This window comes from Lontra canadensis, unplaced genomic scaffold, assembly GCF_010015895.1.
Source record: "Lontra canadensis isolate GAN:19392208 unplaced genomic scaffold, GSC_riverotter_1.0 scaffold11, whole genome shotgun sequence".
Classification (NCBI taxonomy): Eukaryota; Metazoa; Chordata; class Mammalia; order Carnivora; family Mustelidae; genus Lontra; species Lontra canadensis.
The window spans coordinates 9,618,896-9,640,725 of NW_022631005.1; positions in this window are offsets into that span (position 1 = coordinate 9,618,896).

The following is a 21,830-nucleotide window of genomic DNA, read 5'->3' on the forward strand; positions in this document are numbered from 1 at the left end:
AAGAATAAATATTGTGAAAATGTCTATGCTACCTAAAGCAATCTACATGATCTTTTTAACATCGTTATAACATTTTAACACATCTCAAATAGGACAAATACTGCAAATAAAGCATAAGAAATATTTCTTAAATTTATTTTTGTTTTTTCCCAGCCCTTATTATTTTATTTTAATTTCAGTATAGTTAACATAAGAAATATTTTTATAAAGTGGTTATATACTAGTACATTCTCTAGAGAATAAAGAAGCCCATTTTTTTTTGTTGTTGTTATTGTTATTTTGTTTTGTTTTTATTATTTGACAGAGAGATCACAATTAAGCAGAGAGGCAGACAGAGAGAGAGGTAGAAGCAGGCTCCCTGCTGAGCTGAGAGCCTGATGTGGGGCTAGATCCCAGGACACTGAGACCATGATCTGAGCCGAAGGCAGAGGCTTAATCCACTGAGCCACCCAGGCGCCACAAGAATAAAGAAGCCCACATTAAGTCATTTTATTTCTGTACATATATTTTGCCACAGAATTAAATTATTTTGTGTAAAGTAAGAGGGAAATGTAATAAACCAAATGTGCATAATTTGCCTTGTGTCTCACTTTTCAAGCTTAATTTTTCCAGACTTCCTTTTCAACCATTCATAGTCTGAATTAAAATTCTTGCTTTGGGGTGCCTGGGTGGCTATGATGGTTGGGCTTCTGCCTTCCTCTCAGGTCATGATTTCGGGGTACTGGGATCAAGCCCTGCACCGGGTTCTTTGCTCGGTGGGGAGCCTGCTTCTACCTCTCTCTCTGTCTGCCTCTCTGCTTAATTGTGATCTCTCTGTCAAATAAATAAGTAAAATCTTTTAATTAAAAAAAAGATTCTTGCTTTTATTAATTTGATATGTTACATTAAATGGACTATCTTTTCAAAGTTGTACAGCACATTACTTGACAAAAAGTACTGAATGGGCTTTTAAAAATCACATTTGCTGGTTTTTAAGCTACACTATAAAAGTACAAATGAAAATATATTGATAAAAGTATATCTTTATATCATTTAAAAGTAAAAAAATAAAACTTTGTCAAAATCATTGTCCCTGTCTTTATTATAAAAAACACAAAACAGAATTAAGTCTTAATCCTTAATCATATTTTCCTCCTCTCTTACACAGAGATGATCATTTTAAGAAGGATATATGTTGTTTATTTTTTTGACTAATTTTTCTTTCAATTCAATTTTTCTGTGTTTTTTTAAAATATAAAGAATTCTGTGTAATACTTTTTGTTTGTTTGTTTCTCCTGATCTGGGTATATACCAAATCAAAACAAGTAACCCTCCCATAACTATGTTTTCTATATGACTAATAACAAATTTTATTATCTTCAGAAACTGTAATAACATAAAAGTGAGATTTTTGAAGCAATCTTACTATTTCATCTCTATTTCCCAGAGTTTAAAAAGAGTATATTACATAACAGGTATGACTGAAAGTAGACCTAGATCAAATTAACACATTTGATTAAAAAATCTAATAAAGGGTGTTTCTGCGTAGTCTGAACCTGCTGTTTCTGAAAGATATTGATTTCTTATATCTTGCTTTTATTTACAGACCACTTGGGGCTGCTTACTGAGGTGGTTTATAAAGAAAAAAAAAAGAGAAATTTTTTAAAGTCTTTATCAGAAGGGTAATTGACAGCTAGCCTGGTCCCAGGAAGAAGGTGGTGCATTATGGAATAGGGATAAAATGTTAAGAAAAAAGTAAGGAAATCAGGACAGTCATGAAAATAACCTGGAATTATTGAAGCAACCAGAAACTGAAGAGATGAATCGAGAAAGAAAAGGAAAGGAATGGAAAGGAAAGGAAAGGAACAGATAAAGGAAATTAAAGAGTAAATAGTAAGCTGTGTTTAGGCCATAATGTTAGTTACATATGAATATTGAATATAATCTCTCTTTCTAGCCATTATAACATGTTTTTCTAAACCATTTCTATTTTGGATTTGCCATATATTGTGAGGGGGTAAAGCTGAATTTAATTCTGTCAAGTAAGTTGCTCTGCAATTCAGTACCTATGGAAATCACAGTAGTGTTCACCAAATATTCTATACCTGCTCTTGATTTCCCACACTGATTAGTGTTTAGTTTAGCCACATGATTAGTTCTGATTAGTGATCTGGAGTCTAAAACCTTCCAAAGTGATTCAGGAAAAGTCCAGTGGTGGCTCCTCAGCTCCTTTCTCTAGCTACAAATATTAAGGAGGCTGTGTGTTACAGTGTTCCAATGTGAAAATGTAAGGTATTTTAACAGCTACAAAATGGGTAATCCCATGTCAGCTGGATCCCTAAGTGACTATGTGTAGCAGAACCCTTGCTAACCATAAAAAGGAATTCAATCTTGACGTTAAGAATTCCCAAAGAGGGGGCACCTGGGTGACTCAGTGGCTTAAGCCTCTGCCTTCGGCTCAGGTCATGATCTCAGGGTCCTGGGATTGAGCCCCACATCCAGCTCTCTGCTCAGCAGGGAGCCTGCTTTCCCCTCCCTCTCTGCCTACTTATGATCTCTCTGAGGTCAAATAAATAAATAAAAATCTTAAAAAAAAAAAAAAGAATTCCCAAAGAGGAGTTATTTTTTGTGTTATCTAGCCTACCCTGAATAATATCACATCTATGCTAATCATACTTTCTCTTAGCATAATTTCATAACTATTAATCTTTTCATTTATTCTACTCTAATTCCATATCCCACCATCCCACCATTCAATTTAACCTTCCCTATCAAAGGCCATTGATTACTTCCTAATCATACTCTCTGTTCTTTCAATCATTGATTACCCTTCAAGAAATTGTGTGTTTTTTAAATCTCTAATGCTGTAATTCTTAGTTCTTCCTGACACATCAGAAATTTATTGAGTGTCTCAAAATCTTTAAAGCCTCTTTGGGATTTTACCATAATGTAGGAGGAATAGACATGTATGAAGATACAATTGGTTTTCAACTTGAAATATTATCTCTTTTTGGTTATACTGCTGTGAAAGAAAAAAATCAACATTGACTTGAATATGATGATAACAAACCTGATAAATTTACATGTGTGTTTCTCCCTTCAACCTCACATAAGCAAATGAAAAACTACACTCTAAATTTAGATTTGTTCTCTTTTACACTTTACAAATTATTGTTTTTATGTCAAAATGTTAATGACTTGGGGCGCTTGGGTGGTTTAGCTGGTTAAGCATCTGCCTTTGACTCAGGTCATGATCCCAGGGTCCTGAGATGGAGCCCCATGTCAGGCTCTCTGCTCAGATGGAGCCTGCTTCCCTCTCTGCTCTCCCCCTCAACTCGTGTGCTTTCTCTCTCAATCTGCAAAATAAATGAATTAAATATATTTTTAAAAAACATGTTAATGACTTGGTTTTGGAAAATGACATTGCCTTATTCATGTGAGCCTTATTTACAAATCAATAGGGAGTTTATTTTATTTTGTAAGCTTGGAAATCCTAAGCACTTCACAATGCAGAAGGGCCGATAATTCCACATAGCACATGTGTCCACATAAAGAGATCAGTATTCCACAGAAAGAAAAACCTGAGGTTGGGGGCTGAGTCCTTAGATCAGTTTTAAGCAAGTATAGTTTATAGTACCAAATGGTTTGCCTGTGGGGTTCAATAGGGGTATACTTCCATCTTTGCTCAATGCAATTCCTAGGGCTTTTGCATATTAGAAAACATGAGTTTGCTCAAGTGCAAAATTCCTGGAAAAACAGAGATGTAACCCATGACTAAATAACACGTAGGTGATAATAATGCCTTTTTCCCTCCTGTATAGCACTTACTCTGTATTAGTTCTTATGGATGTTAACTCAATTAAACAAAAGATTGTGAGTAAAATTATCTAGGTGTGGTTCTTAGATAAGAAATGAGATATATCTCTTGCAGAATTCAGGGAACACTAACACTTAAGGAAAAGGAAAAATGGTCAATAAAGTGATGACTGAAAAAGATAAGCAAAAGATACTGGCATAGTGCTTAGGAAAAAGAATATTATGGGAGAAAGTGCTTAACATAACCACTTCATTCCAGGAAGTCAAGCAGAATAAGCCCTAAAGTTTGTTCTTTGTAGTTACTATGGGGAACCATTGATTGGTGACCTTATAAAGCTGAGTAGAGAAGTGGGAGTTTAAGCTAGAGTATAGGAGTTAGTGGGGGGGCGGGTGGGTATAGAAAGAAGGGAATGAAGACGGTGAATTCATAATCTTTTAAGAAAGGTGACTATGAAACACTGGGTAGAGACAGGCTTATCTAGAGAAATGAGGCATTGTCTCTTTTTTTATTAAAGCTGGTAGATTCTTAGTACTCTTCATAATAGTGTTGGAAAAGAACCAGAATAGAAGGGGCAATTGAATACATAGGCAGCCATGAGACAAATGAGAGAAAAATCTCCTGAAGTCACTTTATATCTTTCCACTCTTTTACCCCTAATATATGCTTATTGAAATTTTTAGTCTCAGTCCAACCTTCCTCAGAGAATTCTCTGAGTCCTGTGCTTAACAGTTACTACTCTGAGGCTGATCCTAAAACCCACATCTTCATCTCTAATCTTTCTACTTTAAATTTCAAGCCTGTATCTCTTAATTGTCAGCTGGGCATTTCTATTTCAAATTTGATACATCTAAAAGCTCGCTCTTCACTCTTCTGAAAAATCATCTCTGCCTCCTCATTTCTCTTTCTGTAATTTCTAGCCTGACAACTCTTCTTTGACAACTCTTCTTTGACTATCTCTTACTCGTTCCCTTGTATTCAAATATTGTGTCTATCTTTAAATAACCATGCAGTCTTCGATTAATCATCAAACCTCACAGAACTGTTTCCTTATCTATTTGGAGTACATGACCTTTAAGTTCTCTCCCAAAACTAATTTTGCCTTATTCTAGAAGCTGACATAAATAGAAAGCTCACTTGAAACATTGCAATAGTGTCTAATTTCATGGATCTACTTTTATGAATGTAAAAGAGAAGGTAATTAAACCGACAACTTCTCTCTCCTCAAGGGAACTCAAACGGGAATTTTCATTTCCTTTTTCGTTTAGTTCTTATGAATTAGTCATGTATGGTACATATGGATTATTTTTGACATTTGATATAACTAACATACACATGTAAGGATTTTTTTTGACCAAAAAAAAAAAAAAAATTTGTGTTAGGTCAGAGAATATTCAGCAAATCATGCACAGAGAGTTCCCTTAAGGATGGATTTCCTGCTGAATTAATTCGTTTGATAATGTATCCTAAAGCAATTAAATAGTAATATATTGAAAATATGAAGTTAGTTGAGGTTATGACTAGAAATGCCTCAAAGCAATTTTTATGTAATTAAAAAAAGACAATAAGTCTCATTATGTTGGTAATGGGGCAAATGTGTGACCTAGAGTCCCCAATTCATTAAAGGACCTGTTGGTCACCTATTGGTAGCCTTGGACATAGGGCTGAATACTCAGTTGTCAGCTAGTCTAATAATATTATTATAAAAACAAAGTGGTCAACATATTTTATGTTACAGGTAGGCACCTTTAACATACCCATAAGAGCATATGAACATACACTAATCTAAAATCACCAAACTGGAGGAAAGGCACTAAGAATCCTAAATAATAAAAATATGACCAACCAAGTCTTCCACAGTGGAATTTAACAAGTATTTACTGTAAGCCAGCTTCAACAGTAATAAATGATTCAAAATAGGGCTTGAGTCAACTGTATGATTTACTTTACCACTTAGGTCATTTTACATAAAATCTCATTTGTTCACCAAATCCTTTAATGGAATACTGACAGTGGGGCAGAATCCTGTTAATTTTATACTCTCTAAAATGTCTTTTATTAAATTAGATTGAACTGTGAATTACCAGCATTCAACCATTTATTAAATTTTTTAAAATAACAAATTTATGTAGTTCGATCTAATAGCTGATTCTTAAAAACATCCATTGGTTGTGTAACTGGTAGCAATACAAAATGAGAAGCATGCCAGCCATGTTGGATGGCAGTGTATCTTTCTAAGGTCATATTTACCCAATTTAGATGAGGGTTAAAATAATCCAAAGTAGGGGCGCCTGGGTGGCTCAGTGGGTTAAAGCCTCTGCCTCTGGCTCAGGTCATGGTCCCAGTGTCCTGGGATCGAGCCCTACATCGGGCTCTCTGCTCAGCAGGGAACCTGCCTCCTCCTCTCTCTCTCTGCCTGCCTCTCTGCCTACTTGTGATCTCTATCTGTCAAATAAATAAATAAAATCTTTAAAAAAAATAATAATAATCCAAAGTATGTAACTAATGAAAAATAAACTAAGATTCCCTGATTTGGGTCCAGGGTGCTTTCCATTATATGTCACATTCTTCTCCCCTGCTGCTTGTTATACCACTGATTCCTGCAAGTTTAAAAAAAAAAAAGGAAAAAGAAAACTTGCACTTTGAAATATAATATACACACTTTTCATGAACTCAGAATTAATCCTTTATAGAAACTGTGGTCAAAATTATTGTTTTTAAAAATTGTTTCTTGCATTCATGCATTCATCTATTTACTTACCTAAACATGCACATATTTTGTTATCCATAAAAATATTTTGGCAGCATCTTAGACATAATAATTTATCAATATGTTTTTTAAGTTTCCTCTGAGGGATAAAACAATATATGAAATGTCACCTTGAAAGCTTTATAAGTACCATACCATTTGCATTGTTTTATGTGTATATGTATGTGTATATTTTATTTTTCAATTAATTCAATTAATTATGCTAGTTTTTATTGGATTTTTAATATGCATTAGACGTTTTCTAGGCATTAGGGACAAAGTGATAAAAATCTATTTCCTGCCCTCATCCAGTTTTTATCCTGATGAGAAAAGAAGGAAATTCTGCATATATAAAATTAATAAATAATATTTTATAATACTGAAGTGCTTTTTACTTATCAACATACAATATATACTAATTACACAGAATATTCTCTCTAGGCATGCATAATAATTTTTTTATGCTGCAGAGAACAATAAAAAGACCTAAAGAGGTAGAAAATATAGTACCTTTCCTCCAAAACCAAAATATATTCAGAAATATTCAAATTCCTATCTAATTTCTAACACAAATGCAAGTTTATTTGTCTCTCATTACAAGAACCATAGTTAGGTTGCTGCTTCTTTTATTTCAGAGTCTCCGTAAAATCAAGTCCAGGATTCTGAAAGTCTCTAGGTTAGTTGCACTATAAAGAAGGCAGGGAAATTGAATTTTTAGCTTTTATGCACAGTTAGTAGAATCAAGAAAAGGAGAAGGAAGTTGGAATTGGGTATTGTCCTAAATTGTATTCCACAGAATCAGACTTAGAAGGTGTGTTTGGAAGTGATCTTTTTACAGGATAAGCTAATAAAGACAGCAGGGTGAGACAAAGAAGGGAAAAAAGCCACGCCAAAAGTACAACATCAAGTCTGGTACCCCCAGCGCATAATTTTGACTCAGTCCCACAAGGGAGCTTTAGAGTCCATGGCAGGATCACATCATTGTTCCTTTTGGGGCAGGACAGCAGAAATATTTATATTCCCACACCCAGAGGTCATTGGTTCAGGGCAGCATCCTAGAGAGTAATTGCTCAAGCAATTCCCATGCTCCATATCCGAGCTCTGACAGTGTAGAAGCCTTCTGAGAAACAGAAACAAGTACCGGACATGGGAAATGAGAACACACCAGGATCCTGTGTACATGAAAATGGAACAGACATCCATGGGGATCCTGGCAGAGCACTGACATCATCGGCTACAGGTGCTGAGTGAGCTCATCTACACTGTGCTACAGGGAGTCAAAATTTGCAAAGAGAAAAGGTTAAGTAGTAGTAAAAGTAACTGTACTAGCGATAACAATATAATTAAGAGTGAATATATTAGTAAGTCATATGTGGTAAAAAATTTCTGAGGATCGCATTCATTAGGTAGATTTTGATTTTATTCATTTATATTTGTATCCTGTCAGTTGTGTTAAATACATGAAATGGACTGTGAAAAAAATAAATATAATCATTCTGAGAAGTGGTATTCTACCCAGGGCTCCTAAATAGGATTATATGAGCAGAATTTGAAAAAAAAAAAAAAAAAAAAAAAAAAGCCTTGTTCTGGTTAACAAGTAGGACCAATGTTTGGACTTAAGAATGTGAATTGATTAGTTTTAAGTATGACCAAGTCTTTACAGTGTCTTTGATTTTATTTATGTTTTAGTGACTTCAAAAATCCATCTGAGAAAACATGACTTGAGGAATTAGAAAACATATTCTGACTAAAAACCATTCCCCTAAATAACATATCCTTCTATTCATTAGTTAAACTCTAAGGAAAGTAAGCCCGAAAATAAATCAGTGAGGAGATTGTTAATAATATATTTTCCCCCTAGAAAGTTTAAATTCTATAAATTATTTTTTTCTAATCTACTTTTGAAGATAATCCTCAAATATGTGCCTGATAAATGAATAGATTTCACTTAGAGGAGTGATTCTTATGATGACAGAAATCAGCTACTCTATATAATCAGTTAATTTGTTCTCACTATTGACTTTTAAAGGCCTTGGAACACTTTTTAGTGTTGTCTTTCATCTTGTTAATCATGTTCACTTGAGATGAAAGAAGCAAGCTAAAGTAATCTATCCAAGCAGAGAATTGCTGCAATGATTCTCTGAACTGTGTAAGAACTCAGTAGATTCTGGCTACCATTTTACTCCAAAGGAATATCTGCCAATGAAGGTCTTTATTTGGGGGAAAACCCTCCTTGTAATTGAGCTTTCCCCTTTGCATAGTTGCTTTCAGTGTAGACCTAATATCAAATCACAAAATAATTAAATAACTCTATTTTTAGGTGAAAAAATATGTATTATGTTTTTGCATCAGTAGAAAATTAATACTGATTTATAAATGAAGTAAATATCACTCCATCCAAACCCTCACATAAAAACACTAGTGCTTAGTAGAATCTTTGCTTCACTTTTCAGAAACATTACTCCCATTATTTTCAAAGAAGCATTAAGCAACTTTATAAATAAAAGTGACATTTATATCTGTGTTTAAGGAAAATTTTCGTTAGGAGTTTTCACTACAGAGTAGGTCTGCTTTCTTTTTTTTTCTTGTCTTTTTTTTTTTTTTTTGCTCACCATTCAACAAATACAATACTTTTTCCTTAACTTCACATAAATTACTAAGTTAATCCAGTTTTTTCAATTGTTTATAATTATAGCAACAGAATCACTTAAAAAGAGTACTTCACAAACCAGGTTTTGAAATATTTTACAAATGAATGTAGAAATGCAATAACATCTCCATGATGATTGTTTTCCCAACCTTATTTATGTGTATGCATTAGCAATATTTCACCTTGTGCTTTTAATCAATTGTTGGATATATTCAGAAATCATAATAAAATGATTATTGATTATGAGTTCTAATTTGAGCCCTGTTTGTTTGAAATAATTTATACTTGACAATCCAGCAATAACTGAAAGACTGAATGTTTCATTTTGGTCATTGCAAAATATAATCAAATGTCATTTAAATAATTTTAAGTATTTTTTTCACTTACAAATTATCACTGAGATAAATGATAAAGTCTGGTTAATTGCACTTTGGAAAAAAACCTGTGTTTGAAAGTGAAGACACCTAGTGCTTCTGAAACATTGCAATAACATTTACCATGAGCTTATTATGTTCCTACTGTTTCGGGCACTTTATATCCATTAAGCCATATCATCTTAACAACAACACTACAAGAGGTCCTGGGAGTTAACTTTCATTTCATATGAGAAAACAAGCTTGCTGAGATATAGTAAGTTAACAAGGTCATGGCTAGATACTGAATACCTATACAGACTCCAGCATCTAAGTTATTTTACACAGGCACTTTTCCCCAGACTTCTCAAACCTATGTCTTTAAAGAGAAACAGAAATATATTTTTTAAGTATGAACATGTCATAATTGCTTTGGTGGCAAAAAGTAAGGACTGGTGAACTCTGCCTCAGAAACTGGAACACGCCATAGAGGGAGTGATTCTTGAGTGAAACCTTGAATGGTCCACTGGTATTCAACAGTAGAAAGTAGGTTGGGTCATTCCAAGCAGATATAATAATAGGAGAAATTTCACAGAATTGAGAGAATTAGACATTTTCAGTGAATTGTGAATAGTTCAGTATAAAAGGAACATGCTCTATGCTTGGAAATACAAATAAATACAGATGGAAACTGATACAACCAGGACCATCAATTATTTAGCTCAAATAAATTGCCAGTAAGATTTCTCCTGAAAGTAAACAATACCTAAAATATTAATACTATGACCAATGCTGCTTTAATATCTGTGGAGAGTTCTTTTCAGAATGTACAAGTACTGATAATTTCCAACTCCAACATATAATTTCCATTTATCTTACTCAATATAATAATCAGAAAATTTTCTATGAGCCAACAAAATTCAGCATAGTTTTCAAGATCCAAAGGAGCATTATTAACTCAGTTGAGCTCAAGATCATAATTTTTAGAACATTAACAAGTATAACATGCTTATTAATTTTTATTGTTTTCAAAATCATCAGGAACCAGTTACCACAGGTTTAACTCAAGCAGTTGTTAGGACACTTGGAAGTGATATGTATCATACTGATACTGTAATAATATACTACTGCATGATAATGATGCCCCAAAGTGCTCATTCTAGAAAAAGTTAAATCACACACTCTTTCTATTACTCATAGAGTTTTCCAGAAAGGACACATTCTTGTATCATTCTATTGGTGATAACAATTGAACACTATTTAAAAATGTAACTGTTCTTTATAGCTAATAATTATCAAAGGTTGTAATTGTACAATATTGAGCACTATAGAACAAAACGCAATCATATTGTTGACACAGGCAACAGAAACACTTTTGACAACATTGATATTATTACTAAGCCAAGCATGGTACTGTATGTACTAAAATTTTTCCATCATAGAAAATAAATATAAATCCACTAAGATGAAATATAATATTTACTGTCAGTAAGACCATATTTACGCATTTGACTACAACAATGTATCTCTTATCAGCCTAACCTTTTTTTGTAAAACTATAAACTAGACAAATTATAGAAAGAAATCTTTTTAACATGTCAGAAAGTAAGCAGTAAATGGTTTTTATGCCTGAGAGAAGAATACAATGGAATAGCATCCTTAAAGTGCTGAAAGAAAAATCTGTCAAATTATAATTCATTATCAGGTGAAAAATATTTGTTAAAAATAAAGCCAAAGCAAGATAAATAAGAACTCAGACAATTTGACCAATAGTCCTGACTACAAGAAATACTAAAAGGTACCCTTCAAACAGGGGTCAGATAACACCAAAGGAAACTCAAAACCATTAAGAAAGGACAAAAAATATTTTGAAAATAGTATATATGTGGGATAGATATAAAAGACAATGTTTTATTCTTTTTTATTTCTTTAAAAGATAACTGGAAGTTGGGGCACCTGGGTGACTCAGTGGGTTAAAGCCTCTGCCTTCTGCTCAGGTCATGATCCCAGAGTCCTGGGATCGAGCCCCACGTCGGGATCTCTGCTCTGTAGGGAGCCTGCTTCCTCCTCTCTCTCTGCCTGCCTCTCTGCCTACTTGTGGTCGCTGTCTGTCAAATAAATAAATAAAATCTTAAAAAGAAAAAAAAAAAAGATAACTGGAAGTTGAAAGAAAAAACAATCACAATGTATTCAGAGTTTTGTAATGTAAACAGAAACACCGGCAGCAAAAGCACAAAAAATTTGAATTCCCAGTCCTGATGCTTTCATTCCTAGGTCTCTTTATCTGAAGTCTTGGACAGAGACCTTCCTCGGGTGCATTTGCTGAGACCTATTTATTGGGTAGGAGAGGAAGAGAAATCAGAAGATACTTTTCCACACCCAGTATTTTCCACTCTTAAACCTTCCTCCACACCTCCAACCCCAAAAATCCGTAAAGGTACCAAACTCCAAAGTACAAGACTTTGTTCAGTCTCCCTCAACAGTGAGGAAATCGACACATTAGTGCTGAGCAATGTGACTCTCAACTAGGGGCAGCTGCTCGTGGGGAGAATCAGAGCACTTTCAGTCTCTTGCACCATCACCATCACAGTATGTGATTAAGGCTTAGCTCTTTCATTTTTGACTTGTTGCTTTATTGGCTCCTCCAGCACTTGGGAGCTCATCAAGCTCTCTCTTGGGCCGTGTGAGCTCCTGACACTACATGCATAGTAGAAAGGTAAGAAGGAAATTTATGAACAACATCAAACCCTGGTGAGGATTTGTAGCAACAAGAACTCTTCTATATTTGCTGGTAGATTGCAAGAAATGGTATCCCCAGATTAGAAAATGGTTTAGAAGTTTTAATAATGCTAAACATTTACCTATGCTACCAGAGAACTTGTTCCAAACTTGAATTTGGTTTCTTGACTGCTCAAAAATCAATACTTGAGACACAAGTGATGGTGGAGAAGGGAAGGTTGTTTTATGCAGGAAGCAGACAGCCTGGGAAGATAATGGGCTAATGTCTCAAAGACCATCTTCCCCGTCCAAGGGAGGCCGGAGGATTTTAAAGGGAAAAGTGTGGGGAAAAGGAGGGATCTACACAGAGAAGCTGGTGCCCAGGCAGTAAATCATGTCAGCACGACCCTGAACAGACTTGCTGGCATCAGTAGCTGCTGTAGTCAGGCCCTGTCTTCTGGGAAGGTTTGGTCATTCACTCCTCAAGGCCAGTGGTCTGCAAATCCTGAAGAAAGTAAATTAATTACAAATCAAGGGACTTGGGTCAGCAAGCAAGGAGTGCATAAGCTTGAAGCAAGTTAACCCTTAAAATGGTTTGGAGTGTTCTTACAGCTCTACTCTGACCTAATGATAACACATCTAGGTATTTGCACAAGAGAAATGAAAGCACAAGCTAATAAAAACACTTGTATAAAAAGTTTCATAGAAGCCTGAAATCAGGAAAAAAACTCAGATTTGTATAACTTGTATAAATAAATTGTGGCATACATATAATGGAATACTGTTCAACAATAAAAAGCGATGGACTACTAATATATACAACTCAAAAAATATCTTAAAAATTATGCTGAGAAAAAAATTCAAACACTAAAGAATACATGATATAATATTTCATTGCTTTGCAGTTCTGGATCTGGCAAACAATCTTTGGTGAATGAAATTAGAACATTTTTTGCCCATGATGAGTGAGGTTCAGAGTGACAGGAAAGGCACAAAAATGATTCTTTGGGGTGATAAAAATATTATGCCTCTTAGATAGGTTCCTATGAATATATGAGGTCTCTACAATTTGTGTAAATTCAAACTCAATAAAAAATAAATAATTGTGTCTGTCAGTCACATCCCTTCACCAATGATACTTTGTAGACCCTGTATCTAAAAGATTCAAAGTAATATCTAAATATTTTATTTTCATTATAAAGAAGAACAATCTCCAAAAATTATATTCATTCACTATGAACTGCACAACTATTTGACAGTCTATTTTAATATTTACATATCAAATACAGTCTTAAGATAAATTTATCTAAAGATAAATTTTTCTGTGGAAATAATTTAGGAAATTAAATATTCATGTAACTGTCAGTTACAGTATAAGTATAAAGTATAATATAAGGACTTTTCAGATGGTCTTGACTAAGTTTTTAGGTTTTCTATTTGCAACTGCTATTTTATAATATTTGGTGTATGTGTACCAAATCTTGTATTTCTTTACTGGTAAAATCTTTAGAATTGTGTTTTATTAATCAGATCCCATTAGAAATGAACTGTATCCTAAGCTTGAAGCATCAATGTTAGATATATAGTCAGTTAAAAACTGGGATTAAAACTGAAAAGCTGCAGTGTTGCAAATTTCCTAATTATATTATATGATTATATATTATATAATATTATATATTATATTATATGATATATGTTAAATGAATTATATTTCATTTAACAAAAACAAGAGAAAAATTTAAAGACAGGAAAAGGTATTTGTTCAGCTACTAGATAACATCAGCGTTTTGATTATTCAAGGAGAACTTACCCTGGACTGCAAATTGGTCCTCTTTACTTTTGAAGTATAAACAATCATTCTTACATATAAATATCTACATGTTTAATCATTGACATTTGCATTTGAGATGTGTGTGTGTGTGTGTGTGTGTGTGTGTGTAAGAATGGGATTTGGCACATTAGTTTAGCTAATTGAAAATTGTATTTAATTCTATTTCTATTGTACTAACAGACAAATTGGCTACAGCTGGCAACAATTGCTTTTGGAAAAGGATACAAGAACATATTATTTCAAATAGAAGTGTATACAATTGAGCAATAATTAAACAACTACAGGACTCCACCCATATAAAAGTATTTATTATGAATATGATGCAAAGAAAAATATGCATTTAGTAAAATTCTGAGTCATAACTCCATTATTACTTAGGAAGCCAATTTTTATAGCATCTGCAAATTAATGAATGTTAATACTAGTTTAAAGCTTCATGCTGATAAATAATATACATGTAACTTCAGTATAGAAAAAATATGATTTTTTTCATTAAAATTAAAACTTCCACACATACACTCCCCTTGGGCTTATTTTGTAGAAACTGACAAACCAAATCCACAATTTTTCTCTAAAGGTGACGAAGCTAGAATAATCAGAACAAGTTTGAAAAAGAAGATGGAAGTTTTAGAATTCACATGAATTTATTTCAAGATAATTATAAAGCTACTAATCAAGATAGGGTAATATGAGTAAAAAGATAAATATATAAATTAGTGGAATAAAATGAAAACTTCAGGAATACTCCCAACAATGATCAAGTGTGTTTTTTTTCCAATTAATAAGCTTTTTCAAGATTGGCTCGACCTAAGAAAATCAATGTAATATACCACATTAAGAGAATGAGAGAAAAACTACAAAGCGAGTATCTAAATTCACACACAAAAAAAGGCATTTGACAAAATCCAACACCTTTTTCGAGATAAAAACACTAAAACCAAACAAATTAGGAATAATAGAGAACTTTTCAACCTAACAAAATCATCTTAAAAAAACTCATAGATACACTGTCAATAATCATATAAATCATAACTGTTGACATTCTAATTCTGTTTCTAGTCATTGCTTTTAGGGAAATGATTCTAAATTAATAATTTTGATATAAAAATATTTTCCACAGAAATAATTATAAAAGCCAACCATTGGAAATTCAAATTTCAGGGAAAAATACATTAAAAATGGAATAAAACAATCAATATGAATAATTTTTTCCAAAAATATATATAATATTAATAACTTTGAGGTAAAAAATCAGTTTATAAAACAGTAAATGAAGAATGATACTATTCTGTCAAAAATATGTATACTGATGTCTATTTACCTTTTCCATATCTACTTATAGTATTGTTATCTACATAAGCAGATATAGTAACATGTTCTTTTTATTTTTGTTTTGGTTTAAAGATAAAATCATTGTTTGAAACATGAGTATATATTTTATAAATGGGATACAGCATGTTGCTTGCAGCCAGTGTTGATAGGGAAGTGACAGTCTAAGGCGATGGGAAGAGAGGCCAGAATTAAATTATAAATCTCAATAACTTAGTTAATGCTACAAAACAGGGGTTATTATAAGGCAACAAATTTTTGGCAATAATTGACAAGGCATTAGTGTGTTGTGAAGTCATTTAGTGGATCATGCCCAATTTTACAAATATATAATTTTATAGAATAAGACAGAGTAGACCAGAATAGAATAGCCAGAATGGGAATATCAGAGTTATATATACTTAATAAGTTTGCAAGTTGTTTCATGAAAATTTTATAGACATTCTTATACACACAGATACAGACATATATAAATGTATACTTGGTCATAAGGTTAAAATATCATATTCATTGTGAGGTCAAAATAAAAAACATTGGAAAATCATTATTTTATACTGGTTGGTGCAAAAAAAAAAAGAGCACACAAAAAAAGCATAACATTCCATGGTATGTGAAAATTATAAGCATTCAAATTTTAGATTCCATAAATAAAGTTTTGTTAGAACATAATTTATTTACATATTGTCTATGACTGCTTTTGCATTACAATGGCCATTGTGTTGTGGCAATAAAGAATGCACAGCTTGTAGAGCCTGAATATTTATTATGTTCTTTTGCAGAAAACATTTTTTCAACCACAGATTAGACAGTGAGTATTTAGCAGGATAATGAAGGAAGAAGTAGAATAATGGCTTGGGAAGTCTCTGTAAATATACATAGATTTACAAAATAACTAGATAAATGTATTTGTGAGCCTTGAAACAATAGAAGGCAGCAAATTTTAAAAAGAAGAATTCAGTTATTACATAATTATCCAAGTCCTTGGAATGTTAATGACTAATTTAAAAATAATAAACACAAGAGGATACACTTTATAGTTTATGTAAATGTATAGACAGAATTTACTTTTTGAACCGTTATATTCCAAAAAGTGTGCTTAGACAAATAGGATCTAAGTCTCAATACATATTTAATATGATTGAAGCAATCATTATTTTCCATTAACATTTACTCCTAATTTGTAAATTTTGAAAACTTTTCAGTTTCAAAACCAATAATTTTATTGAGTTTCAGATTCACTTTATTATCTTGTTTTATACAAATGACTCATTTTTTCTTACATGAAATTAAGTTTATGGGGAGAAGTCCATGAGTGGAAGTTATACACATATATCCACAGTAAGATTCCCTGATACAGTGGCCAAAGAAAGTTAAGTATTTTGTATAGCATGGGTTATGGTTTCCAGTTTCTCAGACACCCCTTCCTTCTTATTCTGTTAACTGTTTCCTTGTAAGTCAAGATAGGTGTGGTCCCAAGCAGGAAACATTTATTTTAAATCTGCTCTGGCTCTGCCTTTCTAGGTTAGATGGAGACAGAGAAAGGGAGAGCCCAGGAATCCAAACTTTCTGCAGAGAACACTGCATTCCGTGCACAAACACAGAAAGTACATGGTACCATGAGCTCTGTATTGAGAGGCAGGAAAATCTCTGTTCTATTCCCTGATCACCATCCAACTAGTTGTAGAAATTTATCCATGTTGTTTAATTTCTTGAGATTTCATTTTCCTGATATAAAATAAGAGCAAATGGTCAATCTCTTTTAGCTTTAAATTTCGTTTTCAATGCCCACAAGAACATAAGCTTTATGTTTAACACACTTCATAAACAGACTCAAAGAATGCTATTTATTGACACCATAGTATATGGTCTATGTGATAATGTCACAGAGAAGTTTCTGCACATTGTTATCTTGTAATTTCCAAAATAATATTAAATGAGTTGTGAAGCATTGGTAGAAAGTTTTCGAGGTATAAATGAAAAATTGTATAAGCGAATGAATGCACTGTAACAGGCTTGAAAGATAGGCTAACATATATCAAAACAATTAACATGAAATATTTAAAGTTATTATATTTAGACAAGTATCATATTAGATGGACTTAATTAGGATTTTCACTATATTCATCCATAAGACTATAAACTTCACTGCAATTTCTGTGGTCTAATTAAAGTGGAATATAATCATCCAGAATCCAAAATAATACTTAGTAATCTGGGCCAATTTTTAAAACATTTTTCACACTATTTGTGACATTTAGAAGTCATGTCTTAGAATTTAAATTTAGAATATTAGCCATGCAGGAGAAATAATAAATTAGTGATATGCTTCCAAATCATAAAAAGCTGTTTAAAAAATACTGGGGTTTTTAAATTCAGAATTTTTCCTTTCAATATTGAGATCCTTGATAATAAGCTTCTTAGGATCAACAGGACAAAAATTAACTTTTATATTTTGGACATTTGCTGCATATTAGGCAATAGGGAAAAACTGGCATATGTATATTTCCTGTGCAATGAACCAGCCTTAATAGCCTTAGGTCATAACTGCATGTTTTACTAATTCACTTAAGAATTATACCATGATATCTAAGATTTGTCCACATAGTCCACATAATTTTATATATTCTTTTTCTTGTTTACCTTGTTTTTAATTCCTTCTGGTACTTGCTACATAGTTGACCTGGAATAGGGACTTAAACACTAACATTTCTAACTATGGAGACAATTACTATACTGTTTTTTATTTATTTATTTTAGAGAGAGATAGAGGGGATGAGAGGGAGGGGCAAAGGGAGAGGAAGAGAGAATCTCAAGCAGATCCCACACTGAGCTCAGAGCCCCAAGTGGGGCTTGATCTAACCATCATGAAATTGTGACTTAAGCCAAGACCAAAAGTTGGACACATAACTGACTGTGCCACCTAGGCACCCCAACATTTATTGTTTTTATTTGAAAATAGATAAGAAAATTCTCTTTTCAAAATAATATTTTCACTCATATTTACAGCCCTGGGAAATGTTAAATTTACCCAAGTTCACTAGAAATATAATGTAGTAAGTTAAGTCCTGTGAAAAATATGAATCTGATATTGAGATGTCACTAAGGAAATAATAGCACAAAAATAGCATCAGGCATGCTCACAAAGTCATTATTCTAAAAAGATGATATGCTGGAGAACATTTTTTTAGCAATTTCACTGTCTAAAGAAAAATAGAACGCTTAGTCATACTGTGCCAGTAATAGAATTGTTCAATTACTCAACTAGAAATACCTTTATATGTGTGTGTATGTATATATATGTACATATATATACACACACACATTATATTGTATTTTAATTTATGCTAATTATACCTCAGTAAAGCTGATAAAAAATCAGTACATGAAATTACTAGAGAACTGACAGAAATTAAAAATAATGACATACTACATTTTTAAAAAACTGGTATGTTAATGTAAACTTTAGAAGACTATTATCAGGTAAAGATCATTTAAAAAGAGTTTCAAAGACAAGAATCTCGAGAAAGACCCCAAAGTAAATAAAAGACAGGATTATATCTATGTGTCAGTGGAGAGTACACGATTTACAAAGAAATAAAAGAATTTTACCTAAAAAAGAGAAGCAAATCCTTCTCCTTACTCATTACTCTAGGTACTTATTATTAAAAGGTTATGACAGAATGGAATAAAAGTAGTGTCATAATCACTGAAGAGCCTTGTTGGACTCAGTGTAATGCAATGATTAAGAGCAAGATGTCTGAGGTCTAGTGACTTGGTTTTAAATATTTGTCCCAAATTACATAGTTCTGTGATTTTGGACAAATGATTGAATCTTTCTCTAAGCATCAGGATTTTTTATTTGTCATATGGGAAAACCAGTAATAATGTAACTTTGAGATTTGTGGTGAAGATTCAGTGACATAAAATATACAAATTACTTAGTACCGGTTTGTTAAGAATAAGGGCTCACATATTTTTAATGGAAATTAGACCACAGTGTTAGATCAGACAAATGTTTACTAGTGGTCTGTGTAGTAACATGAGGAAGCTGTATTTTTAAATACTGCTTCACAACTCTTTGCTCCATTAGGAAGTAATAAATGTTGCAGTAGGGAAAAGAAAGTAAATAATTTCCTCATTAAGTAAAGTTCACATTAGTAAAGAAGTCAATTTCATTAGAAACTGTGGTGATGTCTCTTGTGACATCTCCAAACTGCATGTGTGTTTGGTGGTGTGATAACCTCTCTCTTATGAATGATATCTAGGTCATATTCTTTGAAGTCCCTCTGTGTATTAGCTCAGTCTGATAGAATGAAAAAAGAATCTCAAACTGCTATAAAAAGTAAGAGTAATGGAGAAAATGCGAGCATCAGATGCACTAGATTTTGTTCAAAGTGTGCCTAAAAAATAATTTGACATCAACATTGATAGGCAAGAAACATTGATATATGGGAAACACATTAGCAATCAACACAGGGCTGCTAGATTTAAACAATATTTTGCTTAAAAAAATAAATGAAATCTAGAAATCCTTAAGAGGGAAAAATCCAAAGCAGGAAATGATCATTTTTGGAAAAGGTCTACAAACAGTGCAAACAAAACCTATTGCAGACCTATTTTTCCCATATGGGAAAGCTATTCAGATGAGCAGAAATATCAACATCTTCAAAGTTAAGTAAGAAGGATAATCATTGCCTTAACTAAATACATCTTCAAGTGAAATCTGGGGCAAAATAGAGTTATCCCTGTCATAAATCAAAGGGGTATAGTTGTTATCACAGAACTTGTGTTTCTTATGATTGTTTTCATGTTGCTTTTCAAAAACAGATTGTTGAATATATTTGCTCATTAACAGAAGTCTCAATAAGTCAACTCCACAAAATAAATACACAGAGAAAAAAATAGACGAGTAAATTAAGTTTGAATTTTTAATGACATGCATATCAAATTTAGGAGATAGTTAACCATATGCCAAGCAATCTGTGGTTTCTTGATATCATTAATAAAGTCACACTCAAATAACATTATCTCATTGAAATTATGACTTAAGCTGTCTTTTCTTTGCATCATATGCTTCAGTGACCACCAGGAACCACCTGGATCCGTGTTCTATGTTCACAGTGGACAGATTATACAACGTTGGAAACCCACCTACTGTATATGGACCTTTCTTAATAGACTGGAGACCAAGCTAGTTCTGACACATGAGCAGCCTCTAGCACATCGCAGGGGAATATTAGGTCTAGAGACTGTTCTGATAATTCAAAGCTTCTCTTTAAAGGCTTGCTCATCCAAGTTCTCTCTCATAATCTATTAATGAGATTTAAAAGAGAATTTGATCAAAATACAGTAGTTGGATCAGATTAACGATATGAAAGCAAGTTTTCTTTTTTGACAGCTGCTAAACTGCTTTGGCACGTACCCTCCCCCCTGATTTTACAAGCGTCACTACTATGTGTGTACCAGAGATTGCACACTGCAAACACGGCTTCTCCTGGGTGAGGCAGAGATTCTGCCACTAGCAGCCCTACCCCATCACTTGATTAAGTGTGTCAGCTGTGAGGAGGCCTCAGGCCCTTGCCACTAAATTCCAGGTTATTTTTAAGGCACCCAATGCTTGAAATTATTTCTTAAGGTTGTACATCTTTTAAATAATATGGGTATATGTATCTCAACCTAGTCAAATGAGCACCAGTTATACTCACTGACATTAGACGTCTAGAGACAGGTATATTAATAGAAGAATTCTTAAATGTCAGAGTCACTACTACCCAGTACCTCTATTTAACAGGCCACTATCCCATAACTATCCGAAAATATCCTCATTCTTCCTGTGAGTTACTTTCTTCTGTTTCAGTTGACATGGTTTACATGGTCTATTTTACACTTGTTCTTGGTTTGCTGTCAGATATTAAGTGACCTAAACCACCTGACACCTTAGTTCACCACAACCAACTTGTGACTATCTTATTTTCTTGGACTAGTGATCTTGACATGAACAGTTCCATCTGGCTTTACTTATCATCAAGGTCCACCTTTCCCAGGGTGGTTGATTTTATTCATATTTTATGAGAAATTAACAGGTTATAACTCACATGGAAAATATATTGTGAAAAACAATTCACTATCCAGCCCACTCAGGGATATGATGTGAGTCTGAAAAGATCATGAAACACCATAGAGCACACCCAAAAGAGATGAACAATTTTAGGTTTCTGCTGTCTCTGTGAAGGAGTGCTTTGGGAACCACCAACACTGAGCGCATCTTAGATCTTAATTACAAATGAAGCCAGATATCCATTAAGAATAACAATAACACTTTTCACCAAAAAAAGGAGGGCAAAATAGATAGCCCAAGCTGCCATTTTCCCACTACCCCTGAGGTAGTTTGCTGAGAGGTCTTATAC